Raw genomic sequence first — 20926 nt, 5'->3', positions numbered from 1 at the left:
ATTGTCCTTGATGGCAACTCACTCAGATGAAAGATCAAAGTATAGTAGGTAAACAACAAAGAATTACAAATCAGTCTTCACAGAATGAAGAAAGAAAGGTATACATAGATTCACCATTGACCAAGCTACGTATACACGTAGGTTCATTGTATACAAGTCATGTATACGTACACACGCACTTTCACAGAAGGAAAAGTGTGTATACCTTGGAAAACTAAGTTTTTGGTCCGAAGTATTTGGTCCATGGTATTGGTCCAAGGTATTTGATTCGAGGTATTTACCCTACGTATTTGGTCCAAGGTATTGGTCATAAGTGGTTTTGGTCCATGGTATTGAGAAATGCCTAAAACTATAAAAGGAGGAGAAGATCATTAGGCCAAAGTGAGCAAGTATCGAATATCTGATGAAGTGTGAGATCTAGTATGTAGGTTATTAGGTTATGGTGCATTGTTGGATCTAAACCAAGGATGAACCTTAGCGGATGATAAGGGAACAGATCTAATGATGGATCTAGATCTTAAGGCGTAAAATGAACTATCATTATGTGTTTTGCTCATGTATATTCTAGATCTGAATACTGACACATATATTATTCTGTAAATGATATGATCTGGGTATAACAAAATTCTGGAATAGAAGCAGAACTCTGAATTTATATTTGCAGATGTATATGTTGGTTTCCTTTGAGAAAAGTGCATGTACACGTAGGTTTGACACATGGAAGTAGTGTATACCTTATAAAATATGTTTAAGTTATTTCTCTTTACTGCTACAGAGTTCTGGGTTCTGGTTACTGTATTCTGGTGACAGTATTCTGAATGCTCAGATTGATGGGTTGTCTAAGTGAATGATTGATTCATTTGTGGTTGGTTCAAAAGGTGATTGGTTGATGCAGATGTATTTGATGATTGAATGATGTTGTTGATGGATCGAGTCTAAAAATTTATGAAACGTGGTCCCTGGAGGAAGAAATAAGGTCATAGCCTTCTGTAGGTCGGCACCTATGTACTAGCAAACATATTGGCTCGTACAAGATCTAGGGGGTTGTAGCTCCCTTACACGAGAAGCTGGAGAACAAGAGAAGGTTGTAACCTTCTGTAGGTAGAAGCCTACGTGCTGGTATAAGTCTACACCAGTACAAAAAAAATTGTAAATAGATTTTCTTATTATTAAAAGAAGACAGAGACGACAACAACAAGTGGTTTTCACCCACATTGGGTTTCCACCTTATATCTTGGTGTTCATGTGTGTTTCTTGTATGCGATGCTTTATTCTGCTTTTATTGCACTGTCTAATGAATTCTTGATATACTGGTTAAAGTTCAATACATGATAAATTGGATAAATCAAAATTTCTCTGCATATATGTTGGTTGCCTTAAGTACAGTCACATATACAGGCTTGTTCACTTAGCTGAAGTAGCGTATACAAATCTATTTTTGAAAATTAAATTATTGATCTCATAATACTGATTCAACCCCCCTCTCAGTATTATTTCCAAAAATTGGTATCAAAGCATGTCATTCAAAAGAAGCTTGATCACTTGAAGGAAGATCCATCATCATGAGTAATGAAGAAAGCGGGGGATCCATTAGAATGCCAATCTCTGATGGGAGCAACTTTTTTTATTGGAAGATAAGGACCATAACCCATCTTCAATCTCTTGGAACATATGTCTGGTAAATTGTGGAAGGAGGATATACGTTTCCATCAGCAATTCCTACAGATACAACAGGTAAAAAGCAATATGAAACCAATGCCAAGGCTGTCAATACATTATTGGGAAGTCTGTCACAATAAGAGTTTGTCAAAGTTATGCAGCTCAAATCAGATAAAGAAATATGGGACAAAATCATTCTAAGCTACGAAGGAGACTCTCAGGTAAAACGTGCTAAACTGCAAACTCTCAGAACTCAATATGAAACTCTTAAGATGCAAAATGATGAAGCTATAGCTAGTTACTTCTTACGTATAGATGAGGTTGTTAATTGCATGAAGAATCTAGGTGAAGTGATAAAGGAAGTTACCTTAGTTGATAAAGTTTTAAGATCCTTGTCTACTAAATTTGAATCAAAAGTATATGCCAAAGAAGCAAAACAGGATCTACAGACTATTACTATGACACAGCTTCACGGAATCTTAACTGCCTTTGAGATGAGAAAAGGAGGCCCATCAGATATAGCTTCATTTAAAGCTTCAGTAAAAGGAAAAGAAGAATTCAATGAATTAGGACATATTTCAAAAGAAGAAGATGAAGTAAACTTTGTTAAGAAGCTTCAACGGGGTTCCAGAAGATTCAGAGGTAAACTACCTTTCAAATGTTTTGCCTGTGGTAGAGTCGGTCATTATGCTGCCAAATATCCTCATAAAGATAATAATGATAAAGGGAAGGAATCTACATAATGGAATAGAAAACAAAGTGTAAGTAAAAATAGCTTACTATACTCATGAAGATAGCGATGGTTTATCAAATAGTGATGAAGATGAAAATAGTAATGACTATAGACTTTTGATGGCTTATGAAGATGATAAATTTTGGGATGCTTTAGATGAAGATGACATTTATGAAGAAATTTCTAAACTCAAAATCTATTTAGAAGAAAAGAATATGATTATAGATACCTTGACATACTAACTTGTTGAAAGAGAAAAACAAAAATGTGAAATTGTTGGTCTAAGAAAGGATCTTGAGAAAACAAAAGCTCTCAATCTTATATTTGCTAAAGGATCAGAAACCTTAAATGAAATTATCAAAGTGCAGTGTTCTCCTCTGATAAAGACAAGTCTTGGATATACTGAAGAAGCATCTCAATCACAAAAGCCATCAACCTCCACTAAAAGCTATCTTGATGCAGCAAAGAATAGTGAACAACATGACAATCATCAGAAAAGGCATAAAGCAGATAACCAGGTAAATCAGGCTAAATTTACTTCAAGGATAAACAAAAGCCACAACCAACCTCAGGTAAATCATACTCCATTTGCTTCAAATATGAATATCAATAGAAACTACAATCACCAGGTCAATAGATTCAATAATTGCAAGAACTTCTTTAATGGTCAATGTTTTTCATGTCATAACTTTGGAAACAAAGTTGCTCAATGTGTTGCTTATAAGACCATAATGACTAGAGAAGCACGAAATCAAAGGAATGTGAAAGGGATCAAGAAAAGTTCCTACAATAACTTTTCTCTTCTTGAAAATGAAATAGAATGCTCAATCTGTAACAACTTCAGCCATGAAGAATCTGAATGCGGGAGTAAATTTCGGCAAATATCTCAAAAGGAGCAAACTCCATTAAATCCCAAATATGGAAAAAGAAAGAACCGCAAACAGAAAGATGTGGTATAGCCTTGTATGCAGAAGGAAAAGAAAATCAGTGGTACATCAACAATGGATGCTCAGAACACATGACAGGTGACAAAGAAAAACTTCACTCATATAATGCCTTAGAAAAGGAAAAGAATGTCTCATTTGGAAACAACACTCCTGCTGTCATAAAAGGTAAAAGCTCTTTTTATTGAAATAAAAGGTTAAAGTTGGGAATGTTATGTATGTTGATGGTCTAAAGCATAACTTCTTGAGTGTCATTCAAATATGTGATCAAGGAAATGAAGTGGTATTTCGATCAAACGGATGTGTTGTTCGTGAGCTTGATACAGGAGAAACCGTGATAAAAGGCACAAGAACTCCAAACAACTTATACATACTGAAGGGAGGACAACAACAATGCTATCTAAGCAAAAATGATGAAAAATGGCTATGGCATAGAATATTGGGGCATCTAAGCTTTCCTCAAATAAGAAAAGCATGCTAATTCTAGGATGTTCGAGATCTTCCTAATATCAACATTCCTGAAAATACAATATGAAAATCATGTCAATTCGGTAAGCAAACCAGATCTCACTTCATCGAAAAGGAAGGGTCAGCTAGTAAGCCTCTTGAACTTGTTCATACTGATTTATGTGGACCATCAAGGAAAAAGTCACCTTATGTAGAAGAATACTTTATATTGTTCATTGATGATTTTTCCAAAATGCATTGGATAGGTCTTATAAAGGATAAAGATGAAGCATTTGAAAAGTTCAAAGCCTTCGAAGCTTTTGTTGAAAATGAATCAAATCGCAAAATCAAATGCCTCAGATCTGATCGAGGAGGGAAATTTACCTCAGATTAATTCTTTGACTTTTGTGAACAACATGGAATGAAAAGTAAGTTCTATACCGCAAGGACTCCTCAGTAAAATGGAGTGGTAGAAAGGATGAATAGAACTGTTCAACAAATGGCTCGAGCTATGCTAGATGAATCTGGAACTCTTGCAACCTTCTGGGGTGAAACTACATTCATCGCCGTCACTATTATCAACCAAGGAAATGTTCAGGTAAACAACACTCTAACTCCACATGAACTTTGGTATGGTAAGACTCCTATTGTAAAATACTTCAAAGTTTTTGGAAGCAAATGTTACATCAAAAGGACTAATGAAAAACTTGGTAAGTTTGAACCCAGAGCAGATGAAGGTATTCTTCTTGGCTACTCTTCCCAAAGTAAAGGATATAAATGTTATAATAAAATACTTGGGAAAATTATTGAAAGTATTGATGTTGTGGTTGATGAAGAACGCAAAAATCCAAAACAGATAAAAACCGAAGATTATGACAATGAAGAAGATGAGGATCATTTTCCCACATCAAATCACATTGATTTTGAAGAACAAACCAATGAAGCACTAGAAGAAGAAATAACGATAGAAGAAAAGACTTCGTCTAGGTTTGTTATGAAAAAACATCTAGAAACACAAATTTTAGGGGAAAAAGGGGCAGGTGTGCAGATAAGAAGAACTATTACAGAAGCCTCAAGCTATCTAGCATTACTATCTTCCATCGAACCTTAAAATGTAAATGAAGCATGCAAAGCCGAATGTTGGGTCAAGGCCATGAATGAAGAGCTTAAGCAAATTGAAAAGAATAATACTTGGGAATTGGTTTCGAGACCTCATGATAAGAATATCATAGGAACTAAATGGATATCCAAAAACAAGATGAACGAAAATGGAGAAGTTATTAGAAACAAGGCCAGACTTGTTTGTAAAGGATGTGCTCAACAAGAAGGTATATATTTTGAAGAAACTTTTGCACCTGTTGCTAGACTTGATGCCATAAGGATGTTTCTTGCTCTTTCTAGTTTTCAAAAATTCAAAGTATACCAAATGGATGTAAAATCTACCTTTCTTAATGGAGACTTAGAAGAAGAAGTCTATATTGAACAACCAGAAGGATTCATTCTTGGAAATGATGCAAAACTTGTATGCATACTCATAAAGGCTCTCTATGGTCTAAAACAGGCTCCAAGGGCTTGGTATTACCGTCTTGACAAATATCTTCACCAACAGGGTTTTTCAAAGGAGTCAACAGACATCAATCTATATACAAAGATTAACACTGATAAATTGCTAATAATTTTTGTTTATGTTGATGATATCATTTTTGGTAGCAATGAAGAATCCATGAGTCAGAATTTTGCTTCAATAATGTAGCAAGAACTTGAAATGTCCTTGCTTGGTGAGCTTAGCTATTTTCTTGTTCTACAAGTTCAACAAAATAAAGATGGTATTTTTCTCTCACAAACCAAATATCTCAAACACATCTTGAAAAAGTACGGCATGGAAGATTATAAACCAGTATGTACCGCAATGGTAACAAGATGCAGTCTCAGCTCAAATGATGAATCAACAGTAGTACATCAACCAACTTACAGACCCATGCTTGGCAGTCTGCTTTATCTAACAGGTACCCGACCTGACATCATGCATGCAGTAGTAATAGTTGGAAGATTCCAAGAAAATCCAAAGGAATCACACCTTCAAGCAGTCAAAAGGATTTTCAAATATCTTCAAGGAACACAAAACTTTGGTTTATGGTATACTAGAGATACAGATCTTACACTTCATGCATATACAAATGCAGATTGGGCAAGAAGTGTTAATGATAGAAAAAACACTAGTGGTGGTGCATTCTATATGGGTTCGAGGTTAGTGTCTTGGTTCAACAAGAAAAAAAGTTCAATTGCATTATCTACAGCTGAAGCAAAATACATGGCTATTGCATCTTGCTGCACACAACTACTTTGGATGATGCAAACCTTGCAAGACATTCAGATCACATGTACTCCACCAATCTCCATTCTATGTGATAATACAAGTGCCATTAGTATTTCAAAGAATCCAGTCATACACTCCAAGACCAAGCACATACCCATCAAATATCATTTTCTACATGAACAAGTGCTTGAACAAAAGGTCAAATTCGAGTATGTTCCCTCCAAAGAACAGGTTGTTGATATATTCACTAAACCACTGCATAGAGAGACATTTGAATATCTTAGACAAAAACTGGGAGTAGTTGTTGTATCATCCTGCTATTAAATCCAATTTTTTTCACAGAAAGGTCTTTATACGCAAGTTTCATGAAGCGTAGTCACGTGCATACGTAGGTTTCTATGGGCACAATCGTGTATATGTTTGTTTGAAGAAAAGCAGTGGGCCAGACTCAGGAAAAAAGGGTCTATTATGGTTCTATCAATTATCTGCTCTGTTTGATGATGGTTTCAATCTATTGATAACATGTGGAAATATATTGGTCCTCATAAAGTTGTTGATAACTTGATGTATATCTGATTTATGATGATGCTTTGATATCTCTTACTGACATATGCAATGATCAGATCTGACAGTGAACAGGTGGAACAAGTTCAAGGGAAGAACATGGTATGCTTCTAATAAAGCATTGTTAGCATTATGTCTAGAAGTCTTTGGTACCTAATGAGTTCTTACTTTACAATGATAGGTTGATTATCATGGTTGATGATATGGAATGTTCCCTAGTGATGATATAATGGAGGTTCTTGTGGAAATATCATGCAGTTCTTGATAATGATGTCTATGGTGTTTTCACATACATGTGATATGATTTTGTGCTACCGCTTGAAGATATGACATATGCTTAGTTGATTCATCGAAGGTTATGATAAGGGAACGAAGCAAGTTGATCTTGATGAGATCAAGAGGATGAGTTGATATATGTCAACATTCTTTGACACAGGTTGATGATATTTTGGGAACTAATGATGGACATATACAGGTTGTTGGTTTGGATGTTGTTGACAGATGCTGCTGATGGTGTAGATCATATAATAGTTGTTGATCACTATCATGGTCTTGTTTAAGATATTTGGAGTCTGTTATATATGTCATGTATATCATTTAATGTAAAGGTCATGAAAATGCCTAATTTCTAACCCCACTATGCATGGGGTGGATGATGTAATGTTTCTTGTTTTTGTCATGTATAAACAATTGGTGTATCCCCACTCGATTGGGTGGATAAGTCAAATTTGGTATATCCCCACTTGGTTGGGATATGGATGTATGTATGAGTCATTACTAATAGGAAGGTCATTGGTGATGTATGTATAGAGTCATGTTATTCTTTTAGAACATCTTTTTGTAGACTTTGCTTATGCTCAGGGGGAGCATGGACTCAATCATGGGAGCTCAATCAACACACTTCAGCATATCAGAAAATTTAGTATGTACTCAAGGGGAGCATGACCCTTTGCCCTTGATGTCAAAGGGGGAGAGCGACTTGTAGAAATTCCCACTATAGATCACCTAGTAATGTAATGTACTAAAGAAAAACACTTGATCTGCTTCTACAAACAATTTAGCGAAAGCTTAATCGAACATGAGCAACATCAAGCAGGAACATATATAACTAAGAATGAGAAGTAATCAACCATAACACAGAAGATATATCACTGGGGAAAGCACCAGCCTAAAACCCCAACTCTGTATTATGATACAAGTGGAAATCTTGTTCAAGTTACAAAAAGAATCAGCTCTCAAGCTATCCCGTTCTCTCTGTAATCAAAATAATACAACTCACAGACTCAATAGACATAGAATATATCTTCCTCAATCCCTCCAAGCCTCCTATTTCCTTACACAGTTTTGATTGGGGTCCAATGATATCAAATGTGTGAATTGGCCTCATCACGCTCACTATAACCTTAGGTCCAACTGTGCAATCCATAAGGAATAATATTCCTTCTGCATGCAAGGAATATTCACCAAGGAATATCCTAGCAACTGATAGTACATTGTCCCTCCATCTGACCTCAACTGGGTCTCTGATTGAACTAACATGCATGAGTTATCCATGAATGAATCTTCAATTATCTGAATTACAATAGTTACATGCATGCAAGCATTAACTAACTAAACTCTCATTAATTTAACAAACTATTAAATTAATCTAACTGGACTTGACTAAGTTAAACTAAGTCAACTAATTACAACTCATCCTTATCTCTTTAACTGAAGGTTAAATTCCTCAATCAAAGGAGAAACTATTGCATGTCCTCACATAGACTTCAAGTTTGATTTTCCTTAACTAATTAACTCAAGATGAATTAATTAATTAATTTTCAAACTGTTGTTGATATCAAATTCGAATTTTACTTCCTATGTTTAGTCTAGGGACTGACTAAAATAAGAAGGGATCCCGAAATGCTATTTTTAGAAAAGCTATTTTTAGCACTTTCACTTTTCACCCATTGTTGCTAAGATCTCCAATGGTTGAACTACTATTTATAGCCCAGCTATTTATAACAGTGCTATTTTTAGCATCTTCTATTTTTAAAATTTCTTGTTGCACACTTTTCAACACTGCCTCTCAACAAGAAAGGGATTATCAGTAATCCTGATCATGTCTCTGTGGAACTCAAACTTGCATTTTGACAATACCTTTGTCAAAATATATGCATCCTACTCCTCGGTCGAAACATACTGCAACATCATGATCCTCTTGACCACACAGTCCCGTAGATGATAGTAATGGATATCTATATGCTCGGACCTATCATGAAACACTGGATGCTCAGAGATTTTTATGTAACTCTGATTATCAAAGTATATCACTGAAGGATCCATCATCTGACCAAACAATCCCTTTAGAATCTTCTGCATCCAAATGGCCTCGCATGCTGCCTGAATCGCAGCCATGTATTGAGCCTCTGCTGAGCTAAGTGCAACTAATCTTTGTTTCCTGCTATACCAAGAAACTGCAGCTGAACCAAGGTTGAAGATTCCTCCAGAAGTGCTCTTCCTGTCTAATGGACTACTTGCCCAATCCGCATCTGTAAAGCCTTGCAGCTTCACTCCCTTTGTCTGTCTGTACCATAATCTGTACTGTGTAGTGCCTCCGAGATATCTTAGCACATGCTTCGCTACCTTCTAAAATTGCTTGGTAGGTTAAACCATAGCTTGACTCAGTTGGTTCACTGCAAAGCATAAGTCGGGTCGTGTGTTCACCAAATACATAAGTGAACCCACCAACTGTTGATAAACAGTAGCAGCTACTACCTCACCTAAAGTAGCATCCTCCTTCCTCCAATTCCTAGCTAGAGGAGTCTGCATGGGCTTGCACTTCTCCATGTGAAAATGCCTAAGTATCTCTTTGGCATACTTGCCTTCAGACACAAATACTTCCCCATCTTTCTGCCACACTTCCATGCCTAGAAAGTAGTGCATGAGGCCCATGTCTTTTATCTCAAACTCTCTTGCAAGGTCCTCCTTGCAAGACTGTATCAACTAGTCATCACCTGTCAAAATCAGATCATTGACATAAAGTACAATAATGAATGGCTTACCATCTACCATGATGTGGTATAGGCTCGCATCTACTTCACTCTTGGTGAAGCCCAACCCGGTGTAATAGCTATTGATCCTGGTATACCAAGCACGGGGTTCTTGCTTTAGCCTATACAGTGCTCGCTTGAGTTGGCAGACACGTGACTCACGATTGAAGGTCTCAAATCCTTCAGGCTGCTCAATGTATACCTCTTCCTCAATCTTCCCATTGAGGAACGCCGTATTCACATCCATCTGATGGATCTTCCAACCCATCTGAGCTAATAGAGCTAGCATTGATCTGATATATGAGTACCTTGCTACGGGAGTAAAGGTCTCATCATAGTCAATCCCCTCAACTTGCGAGAAACCTCGAGCAACAAACCTTGCCTTGTGTTTCTCAACACTGCCATCAGCTGCCTACTTTACCTTGTAAAGCCATTGGGAACTAACCACTGACTTGTCCCCAGGTCTAGGTACAACATCCCACACACTATTTCGTATGATAGAATCGTACTCTTCTACCATTGCATCAATCCAGACTAGTTGCCACACTGCCTCCTAAAAAGAGGAAGGCTCAATCGCTACACACTCCCCAACCAGGGCCATGTAGCCAGTGTATCTCTCGAGATATCTCCTCTGTCTGCACTGAGAGGATGGCTACCCCACATTCTTTCTCACATCTCGCATCAATCTGTCAGCTTCCCGCAAGCATTTATGCCTGTCTTTAGAAGACTCTCCAGCAATGGTGGTCTCCACTACTGAATCCTCTGCATGTGGCTGATCCACATCATCAGGAGGCTCCTCCTCCTTTGGAAGTGAAAGTTCCTCATCGCCATGCAACTTGAGTTCCCTCTCAAGTGACACTAGCATGGCTCTCTGCTCATCAAACTTCAAATCCCTGCGCACTACGATCCTTTGACTGGTAGGCAGAAACACACGATAGTTGTGGGGTGTATCTGTGTACCCCACAAGTATCCCCAACTCAGCTATTGGGTCTCGCTTCTTTCAAGCATCTTTAGTCACATGACAGAAAACTGGTGATCTAGAGATGCGAAAGTGACTCGCATCTAGTCACTTCCCCGAAAAAGCCTTCATAGGTGTCTTCATCCCCAAAACATGATGAGGACTTCTATTCTAAAGATACATTACTGTATTGCATGCCTCAAGCCACAGATGAAGTGGTAGGCCTTGGTCATGCAACATCGCTCGAGCTACTCCCACAATAGATTTGTTCTTCCTTTTGGCCACCCCATTCTATTGTCAGTTATGGGGTGCCGTCAGTTCTCATTTAATTCCTTCTGCTGCACAGAAGTCTTTAAACTGTTGGGAGATACACTCTTCACCATTGTTGCTACGAAAGGCTTTTACTTTATTCCCAGATTATTTCTCTACTGAGGCTTTAAAATCACAAAACCTCAAGAAGGTCTGATCCTTCTTTCGCATAAAGTAGATCCAACATCTACGAGAAAAATCATCAATGAAAATAACATAGTACCTTTGTTTAGCAGTGGAGGCTGTAGAGAATGGTCCACATACATCTGAGTGAACTCGCTCTAGGATTTCTCCAGCTCTACTATCCTGATCTTGAAAGGAAGCTTTCACATACTTACCAAGGGTGCATCCTTTGCATGTATCCGTTTGCTCCATTTTTCCCTTGGGTAAGCCAGTATAAATTTGCTGCATGATCTTCAAGGCCCCATGATACAAGTGGCCCAATCTCCTATGCCATAGCTCGCCAACATCTTGGCTTTGTACCACCTCTACTTTGGAACTCAGTGCAACACATTCATCTACCTCTAGCTTGTAGAGATTGTTTACTCGAATCCCAATTCACTTGGTCTATTCGGTGCGGATATGCCTCAGGAAAACTTTTGCTTTACTAAAGAATACATCATAGCCTTTACCGTCTAGCATAGCAACAGACACAAGATTCTTTTTCAAACTTGGTACATACTTAACAACAGATAGGGTCAGAGGAGCACCATGCTCCCTATAAAACACAATTGTACCTTTACTTGAGACAGTACTTTCCGTCATTGCCCATTTCGATCCGCATCTAGAGATCCTTCTCCTCCAATGTACTAAAAAGATTATTGTCACCCAACATGTGGAAAGAAGCTCCATTGTCCAGGTACCAAACACATCCCACCATGGATGAAACCATGCATGTGATATGCGAGAAATATAGCTCAAATTGTGAAGCTAGTGCATCACCATCATATCCCTTTGACGAACCCTTCTTGGATTTCTTCTGTGGATAATTCATAGCATAATGACCCATTTCATGACAGTGAAAGCATCGCACCTTCAACTTGTCAACCTTCTTCCCACCATGAGAAGATTTGGATTAGGACACCTTCCCTTTCCCTTTCTTAGCTTTACTCGTTAAAGCTAGATTTTCTTCATCATCTTGTTTTGATGAAGATCCATCCCTAGTGCTCCACGTTATCTCCTCCTGCATCAGATCTGACCAAAGTCATTCCCAATCTGGTAGTTTCTTTCTTCCATTAACTGAGTCCTGGTAGCCATGCCAGCTCTTAGGAAGACGGAAGAGTGCTAGACTCACCACATCGTCATCAGCAGTCATGACCCCTACACTTGCAAGATCATCCCTGCAGGTGGTGAGCTTTTTCAGGAACATAGAGATTGTGTCGCCTTTTTCGCACTTGATCTTTCGAAGTTTGTCCTTCAGCAGTAGCTTCCTTTGATCACTGCTATTTTGATAAAGATATTTCAATGTTTTCCACATCAAAAATGGAGTCTCCTTCCCATGGAGGCTCGAGACAATGTGATCTCGAACTCCCTCCAGGAGGATTCTCCTTGCTCTAGCCACACACTTTTTCCATTCCACCCGTTGAGTAGCATCAATCAGCTTCTGGACTTCTTGATCAATGAATTCCTTCAGACCGTCATCTTCCAATACTGCTTCCATGTGATCCTTCCAAGCTATATAATTTGAACTGCCATCAAGGGTATATTCGAGTCTTAAACCACTAAACGCCATCAGTGAAATAGATGTGATAAGAACTCAATTCAATATTTAGAAACCAAACTTCATACTTCCCCTGCTTGTATAATGTTCTTCCTTGATCACCTTGGCTCTGATACCATGTAGAAATTCTCACTATAGATCACTTGGTAATGCAATGTACTAAAGCAAAACACTTGATCTACTTATACAAACAATTTAGTGAAAGGTTAATCGGACATTAGCAACATCAAGTAGGAACAGATATAACTAAGAATGAGAATTATCAACCATAACACAGAAGATATATCACTGGGGAAAGCACCAGCCTAAAACCCCAACTCTGTATTATCATACAAGTGGAAATCTTGTTCAAGTTACAAAAAGAATCAACTCTCAAGCTATCTTTCTCTCTCTGTAATCAAAACAATATAGATCATAGACTTAACAGACATAGAATATATCTTCCTTAAGCACTCCAAGCCTCCCATTTCCTTGCGCAGTTTTGATTGGGGTCCAATGATATCACATGTGTGAACTGGCCTCATCACACTCACTATAACCTCAAGTCCAACTGCGCAATCCATATGGAATAATATTCCTTCTGCATGCAAGGAATATTCACTAAGTAATATCCCAACAACTGATAGTACATTGTCCCTCCATCTGATCTCAACTGGGTCTCTGACTGAACTGACATGCATGAGTTATCCATGAGTGAATCTTCAGTTATTTGAATTACAATAGTTACATGCATGCAAGCATTAACTAACTGAACTCTCATTAATTTAACAAACTGTTAGATTAATCTAACTGGACTTGACTAAGTTAAACTAAGTCAACTAATTACAACTCAATATTACAACTCATCCTTATCTCTTTAACTAAAGGTTAAATTCCTCAATCAAAGGAGAAATTGTTGCATTTCCTCACATAAACTTCGAGTTTGATTTTCCTTAACTAATTAACCCAAGATGAATTAATTAATTGATTTTCAAACTACTGTTGACATCAAATTCGAATTTTACTTCCTATGTGTAGTCCAAGGACTGACTAAAATAAGAAGGGATCCTGAAATGCTATTTTTAGGAAAGCTATTTTTAGCACTTTCACTTTTCACCATTGTTGCTAAGATCTCCAATGGCTAAACTGTTATTTATAGCCTGGCTATTTATAGAAGTGTTATTTTTAGCATCTTCTATTTTTAGCATTTCCTGTTGCACACTTTTCAACACGACTTTGTGTGGTTGTTGCCATCAAATCCAAAGGGGGATATTTTTGACATTATGATACAGGTATTGTCCTTAATGGAAACTCACTCAGATGAAAGATCAAAGTAGAGCAGGTAAACAACAAAGAATTACAAATCAGTCTTCACACAATGAAGAAAAAGAGGTATACGCAAGTTCACCATTGACCAAGCTGCGTATACACGCGGGTTCACTGTATACAAGTCACGTATATGCACACACGCACTTTCACAAAAGGGAAAGCGAGTATACCTTGGAAATCTAATTTTTTGGTCCGAAGTATTTGGTCCATGGTATTGGTCCTAAGTGTTTTTGGTCCATGGTATTGAGAAAGGCCTAAAACTATAAAAGGAGGAGAAGATCATTAGGCCAAAGTGTGCAAGTATCAAATATCTGATGAAGTGTGAGGTCTAGTATGCAGGTTATTGGGTTATGGTGCATTGCTGGATCTGAACCAAGGATGAACCTTAGTGGATGATGAGGGATCAAATCTAATGATGGATCTGGATCTTAAGGCGTAAAATGAACTATCATTATGTGTTTTGCTCATGTATATTCTAGTTCTGAATACTGACACATATATTATTCTGTAAATGATCTGATCTGGGTATAACCAAAGTTTAGAATAGCTACAGAACTCTGAATTTATATTTTGAGATGTATACACTGGTTGGCTTTGAGAAAAGCATGTGTACATGCAGGTTCGACACATGGAAGTAGCATATACCTTATAAAATATGTTTTAGTTGTTTCTCTTTACTGTTGCAGAGTTCTGGGTTCTCATTACTATATTCTGGTGACAGTATTATAAATGATCATATTGATGGGTTGTCTAAGTGAATGATTGATTCAGCTATGGTTGGTTCAAAAGGTGATTGGTTGATGCAGATGTATTTGATGATTGAATGATGTTGTTGATGGATCTAGTCTGAAAATTTATGAAACATGGACCCTGGAGGAAGAGAGGTCATAGCCTTTTGTAGGTCGTCGCCTACGTACTAGCAAACATATCAGCTAGTACAAGAGCTAGGGGGTTGTAGCTCCCTTCCAGGAGAAGCTGGAGAACGAGAGAAGGTTGTAACCTTCTACAAGTAGAAGCCTGCGTTTTGGTATAAGTCTGCACCAGTACAAAAAAAATTGTAAACAAACTTTCTTATTATTAAAAGAAGACAGAGATGACAGTAGCAGGCGGTTTCACCCACATTGGGTTTCCATCTTATATCTTGGTGTTCATGTGTGTTGCTTATATGTGATTCTTTATTCTTCTTTTATTGCATTGTTTAATGAATTCCTGATATACTGGTTAAAGTTCAATACATGATAAATTAGGTAAATCAAAAGTTTTATGCATATACGCTGGTTGCCTTAAGTACAATTGTGTATACACACTTGTTCACTTAGCTGAAGTAGCATATACAAATCTGTTTTTGAAAATTAAATTATTGATCTGATAATACTGATTCACCCCCCCTCTCAGTATTATTTCAAACATTGTGTATGTTCATGTTGAAGATTTCGAATGTGATAAGGAAAGCGGGAGTCATGGATTTAGATTTCCTCCCTATCATGGCTACACTGACATCTTGGGGGTTTCGATTCATTTTTGATAGCGTGGCTTCCATGGCTGCCAGCTTTTGCGTTGTGCTAGAAGTACGAACATGTCTACAGACTGACTTTTGGGTTTGGCTACTTAGGATGGTGGGAGTTTTGTAGTTCCGCTCACTCATAGCATTCAAGAGCAAATATCTTTGTTGCATTAACTTTAGCAAATCAAAGTATGTGATATTAGTCCTAGATTTCTTAAGATCGTCAACAATATTGTAATCAATGTTATAAACGGGATAGGGTAGAGTGAACATACCGGTTTTGCCATTCTTAGGAGGGAGCTTACCATTTTGAGTCGCCTTTATAGCAGCAAGAGATGGATTTTCTTTCTCTGGATGGTTTGCTACTAGGGTATTCTTCAAATGACCACTAGATCTACCCTTCTCAACAGGGACTTTGGGTGTGGGTTCCTTCACAGGGAAAACATCTTTCTTGGTTTGATCTATAGGCTTCATCACACTCGTAAGTGGCCCCTTGCTTCGTGTGTGGATTTCATTAGTGTGGATCTCTGCCATAATGTCTCCATGGTCATCATCGTTCTCATTTGTATAGAAATTCCACAGTACATTGATTTGAGATTATTAGTCCAAGGGCTCCTCTACTTGGTATTCTTCCTCATCTTCTTATTCTAGCTCTAGCTCCACTATAGGTTCTTCCTGTTTAAGGAGTGATCCGATAAGAGCCAGCTCTTTTGTATTTGAATTCCCTTCATTGGGTGGAGCAAGAAGTGCAAGTGGACCATGACCACCTTCTGCCTTCTTACGATAGAAAGGTCTAAAAGGTTTTTTGTTGTTATACTCTCCTCCACTCCTACTTGTACCCTCTCCGGAATTCCTTTCCATATCGATGACTATATTTGTTAACTTCTTGATGATCCAATGCAAACCATTTACATCGATGGTATCCTTTTCTTTGGTTTAATCCCCTTTCTTATCACTCCCATTATTCTTCTTGGATGCTTGAGAGGCTTTCTTTTGTCCGGTTGTATGGTGGCATGTTGTGAGACTGATCATTTCATTCTCAAGTTTTACTGCTTCATCGATAGCACCTTGTAAGGTTCGTACATTACCCGTCTTGACCCACATCACAGTAGGGACAGGGAAAGCAGTGACGTATAATTCCATGAGCACCTCCTCAGTAGGTCTAGCAGTGGTCGGGATTCTGTTGAACAAGGTGTTGAACCAGATGTTAAATTCCTTTACCTTTTCTTTGGTTTCCATTTTCAAACAAGAGAGTTATAGAACTAAGGCCACAGGGGTTTTGTCATTACCATACTTGTCTAAAAAGGCTTGTTGAAAGGTAGCCCACAAAGTGATTGATCCTGTTCTCAAGCTAAAGTACCATGTGGAAGCTACACCAATCAAGGTAAAAGGGAACAAGCAACAAACTATATCTTCATCAGCTACCCCCAGCATGCGCACAGCCAGGAAGAACGAATTAATATGGTTTTCAGTGGGGTCTCCTTGCTCAGGGTCGAATTTAGGTAGTACTCTTTATACATTCTTGGGTAAGGGATGTTGTTGCCCATGTATCACCACAACATCCTGAGTGAGCTAGGGAGGCAGTGCTCCCAGACGAGGTGGGAGTTGGTTTCCACCCGGTTGAGGAATATTAGTGATATCGAGGATAGGGATGTTCTAGTTGAGGGTTTCTTCATTAGGATTTTCCAAATCAGGCCATGGATTGCCCTCAGAAGGGGAATCCTCAGGGATTTCTTCCCAAGGAGAGTCGATACTATGCAAAGAATCAAGCACAATATCTTTAAGAGAAGGGGTTGCAGATGTCTCTTTGTTTATGTGATAGACCCTTCATTTTCATTTTGTTGTCATAGGTAAAGATCAAAATATATGGAGCTATGATAGGGAATGAGCATAAGCCCAACTAATTCTTCTGACTGGTTGTTCCTAAGTGATAGGATATTCCCACAGTGTCTCTTCTTCGAAATGAGACTTTTCCGAATGAGAGGAAGGGTCTTTTCGACCTTCACAATCCATGTATTAATATTTTTGAATTGATGTGTGGCACTTATAGATGAAATCTTGAAAAGCTGTGGATAGTGGTTGAGGACCTCCTTCTAGCACCAATTTGTTGACATGCCAAATTTTCAATATACCAACAAGGGGAACTAACCCAATCACAGACCCCAATTAGGCCTGCTTTTGTTTGGGATGGCTAGTTCCAACGAGTTTTAAGGGACCCCATGAACTATAATAGATGTTGAAAGATTGCTTCTGGGAAGAAGACTTCAATTAAATCAACAAAATAAAACAGCTAACCACTATGTATTAAATCCTATCTACACTACTTCTAACTACTCTAATCTAGTCCTAATTTATCCTAATCTATCTTGCAGGAGCAAAACAAAAGGAGGTTAAACATCATATATAAATCCCAAGTCCAAATGAATCAATTACTGGTCCACATAAGAACAAGGTTGTATTAAATCCTAATCACAATGCAATTACTTATACAGGAATATACATTCCTTTCCATACAAATAACACTTGCAACTGATGTTTAACAAAGTCTGGAATCAACAACCTTTCATGAATTATCAATGCTATTGAATTACATTCAAATAACTAAGAACAACCATGAACTGGTGGTTAACAATATGCATAAAGCAAATCACATTTGTCTTTATACCAGCAACAACACACTGATTCTAAACATATCAGAGAAAAGGGAAACAAATTGAAACAACAAGCTCCTTCTTGAACCAAACAGTCCTCTTTATTCACAATAAATCAAAGTTGTTTTTCTCCAAACAAAAGGCCCTCCTCTCCTATATGGAGGTAATACTTATGCAGCCCTGAATGACCCTTGGTCTAACACGACCTTTCATTTCCCCCATTTCATTACACAGATCAGCATATACAAATGAGAATGGTCGGTGAAAGTGCTGACATGCTGAGGTCACCCTTGGTGGAGCGTTCTCCTTCATGGGGAAATGAATGGATGCCTTTGGAATAGAGGAGGACTGCGTATCATTTCTTAGCACCTGTGTTAAGTGGTTATCATTCTCTATCATTTCCTGAAGGAAACTGAAGATGTTGCGTTGGTCATCCCACATCTGGCATGCTTTGTGATGTATCTGGCAATGATGACATCTTGATGGATTAGCGTTGTCATGAGTGCTTCCACTGAACTAAAGGAGTGCCTCCATTATGCACTTTGGTGGTCCGTCTTCCCTTTCACAGAGTGTGTTTCGCAATGCTGACACTAGTGGAGCAGAGGTGTCATCTTGATAAAACTCACCTTTATACGTTACCAGGTCTGCTCGAGTTTACGTGCAAAAATAATTCATATCAGCTATGACTATGAGACATATGGCCAACAAGACTAAAAAAGATGAATCTTGCATTTATAACATCAAATGTGAAGGAATCCCCCCTTCCTTTTAATTTATGCACTAATTAAGTCCCGTGAATGTAAATCCGATTTACATTCCAAATCCTCGCAAAACACAGAGAGAAACTCAAAACCCGGACTTGAAATACTATGGGTGGGAACCTATACCCTATCGGGTCTGCCATATTGCATTTTCCATAAAAAACCGCAACCATAGAATTTTATCGAATACATAAGAAACACGGGAAAAACCCGTGTCTAGGCCATACAGCCGGACTTTAAATTTTATATGCCTGAGCCTAAAATTATCAGTGGGTCCGGCATACGGTGTCACACCTTATGCATGAGCGCTAGACCTCACCGATAGCGATTTACGATGGGGAGGGGCGGACCCGATAGCATATATATTATGTTTAATCGGATTAGCGGGTCTGCCATATCGCATATCGCAATATGCGTAGGCCTAGGTCTCGGTCGATTGTGATATACGATTAGGCCGGACCCGATATATATATATGTTATATTTTAATAGTCATGGTGGGTCTGGTATACCATTGCACAATATATATGTATAACCCTTGGACCCGCCTATTCCGATAAGCGATTGTGGAGGGTGGACCCGATAAAATATATATCATGGTTAATACAGTCATCAGACCCAAAAGACATATACGCCTTTTATATATATGGCCTTGGTCTTGGCCGATAGCGACTTCTGACATGGCTCCGGATCCAAAAATTATGAATTTGGGTTGATAATGTCATCAGCTCCGGAAGGAAACAACGTGCAGTGTTAATTGCGATATGCCACAAAAAGGGATTTGTGCATGTTTTGCGAAGTATTTCCACTATAAAGAGTTATGACAGGAATAACGATGCAATAGAAGGTTTTGAGGGCTAAAAAGGTTCCGATGGAGGGAATGGCTGGAGGGCTAGGTTCGGTGCTGAATGGGCTGTGTAGTAGCGATAAAAAAGGGGGGTCTTGACCATTAAGAACCAAAAATTTAGCTTGGAAACGAGTTAAAGTCTTTGGGACTGAACAAATCATTTGGAGAGGTAGAAGACCAAATTTTAGGGGACCCATTCCAAATTGCTACCAAGGCAAGTTTTGACAGGGCGGTGGTTATGGCCACAACATAGCACACCATGGACATTACCTTTCGTGGACTTATCGGACAAATTGTGGTGGTGCACCTTGATGATGTGACTGCCTTTTCCAGAAAATGGTCAGACCACATACGCCATCTTAAGAAGATATTAGAGAAATGTTGAATATATGATATATCCTTGAATTCTAAGAAAAGCATATTTGCGGTGTCTGAGGGGAACCTTCTCTAGCACATCATTGCCAGAAGTGGGATCAATGTTGATCCAGACGAAGTTAAAATGACCACACAAATTCCTCACCCATCCAACAAGAAATCCATGTAGTCCTTTTGGGAAAGATAAACTTCCTCCATAAGTTCATCTCATATTATGTGCAAATAGTGAAACATATGCAAGACGTGATCAAGAAGGATGAAATCTACAGTTGTGGTAAGAAGGAAAAGAATGCATTCACTCGTATCAAGTGGGCTATAGCAGATGTGCCTACACTTTACAGCCCAGAATTTAACAAGGCTTTCTTGTTATACACCTTCGCCTTGGACAATTAGCTTGGTGCAGTACTCACTCAAAAGGATGAGCCGAATGAAGAACATCCCATCTCCTTCATGGGTGCAAGAATGTAGGGACCCAAAATCAACCACCCCATTGTCGACAAATAAGCATACATAGTATACAAGGTAGTGAAAGACTTTAAACCCTACTTGCTGAAGAACCATTGCATAGTCTTTCTACCACAATGAGTAGTCTCGTCATTGCTTGTACAGCAGGAGCTAGGTGAAAGATGTGCGAACCGGATGAGAGGCTTGCAAGAAAATTATATTGACATCAATATAGTGCACATTGTCAAGGATCATGGTCTCTATAGACTCACAATTGAAGTAGTCAATACATAGGAGGAAGAAGAAGAGCTCACTGGTTGGGAGAAAAAAATCAAGATGTACGATGTAGAGCGAG

At 38.4% G+C, this 20926-nt stretch overlaps 1 pseudogene; it reads right to left on the bottom strand.

Moving 5' to 3' along the window:
* LOC149139083 (auxin transporter protein 1 pseudogene) overlaps positions 1–20926 on the bottom strand; it is a 146597-nt pseudogene that overhangs the window by 74882 nt on the left and 50789 nt on the right.

Source organism: Pinus tabuliformis, chromosome X (genome assembly GCF_031772625.1).
Source record: "Pinus tabuliformis cultivar Carrire ecotype Pingquan chromosome X, CPIR1, whole genome shotgun sequence".
Lineage (NCBI taxonomy): Eukaryota > Viridiplantae > Streptophyta > Pinopsida > Pinales > Pinaceae > Pinus > Pinus tabuliformis.
The sequence above is the reverse complement of the archived record's forward strand: the minus strand, read 5'-3'. Positions and strand labels throughout refer to the sequence as shown.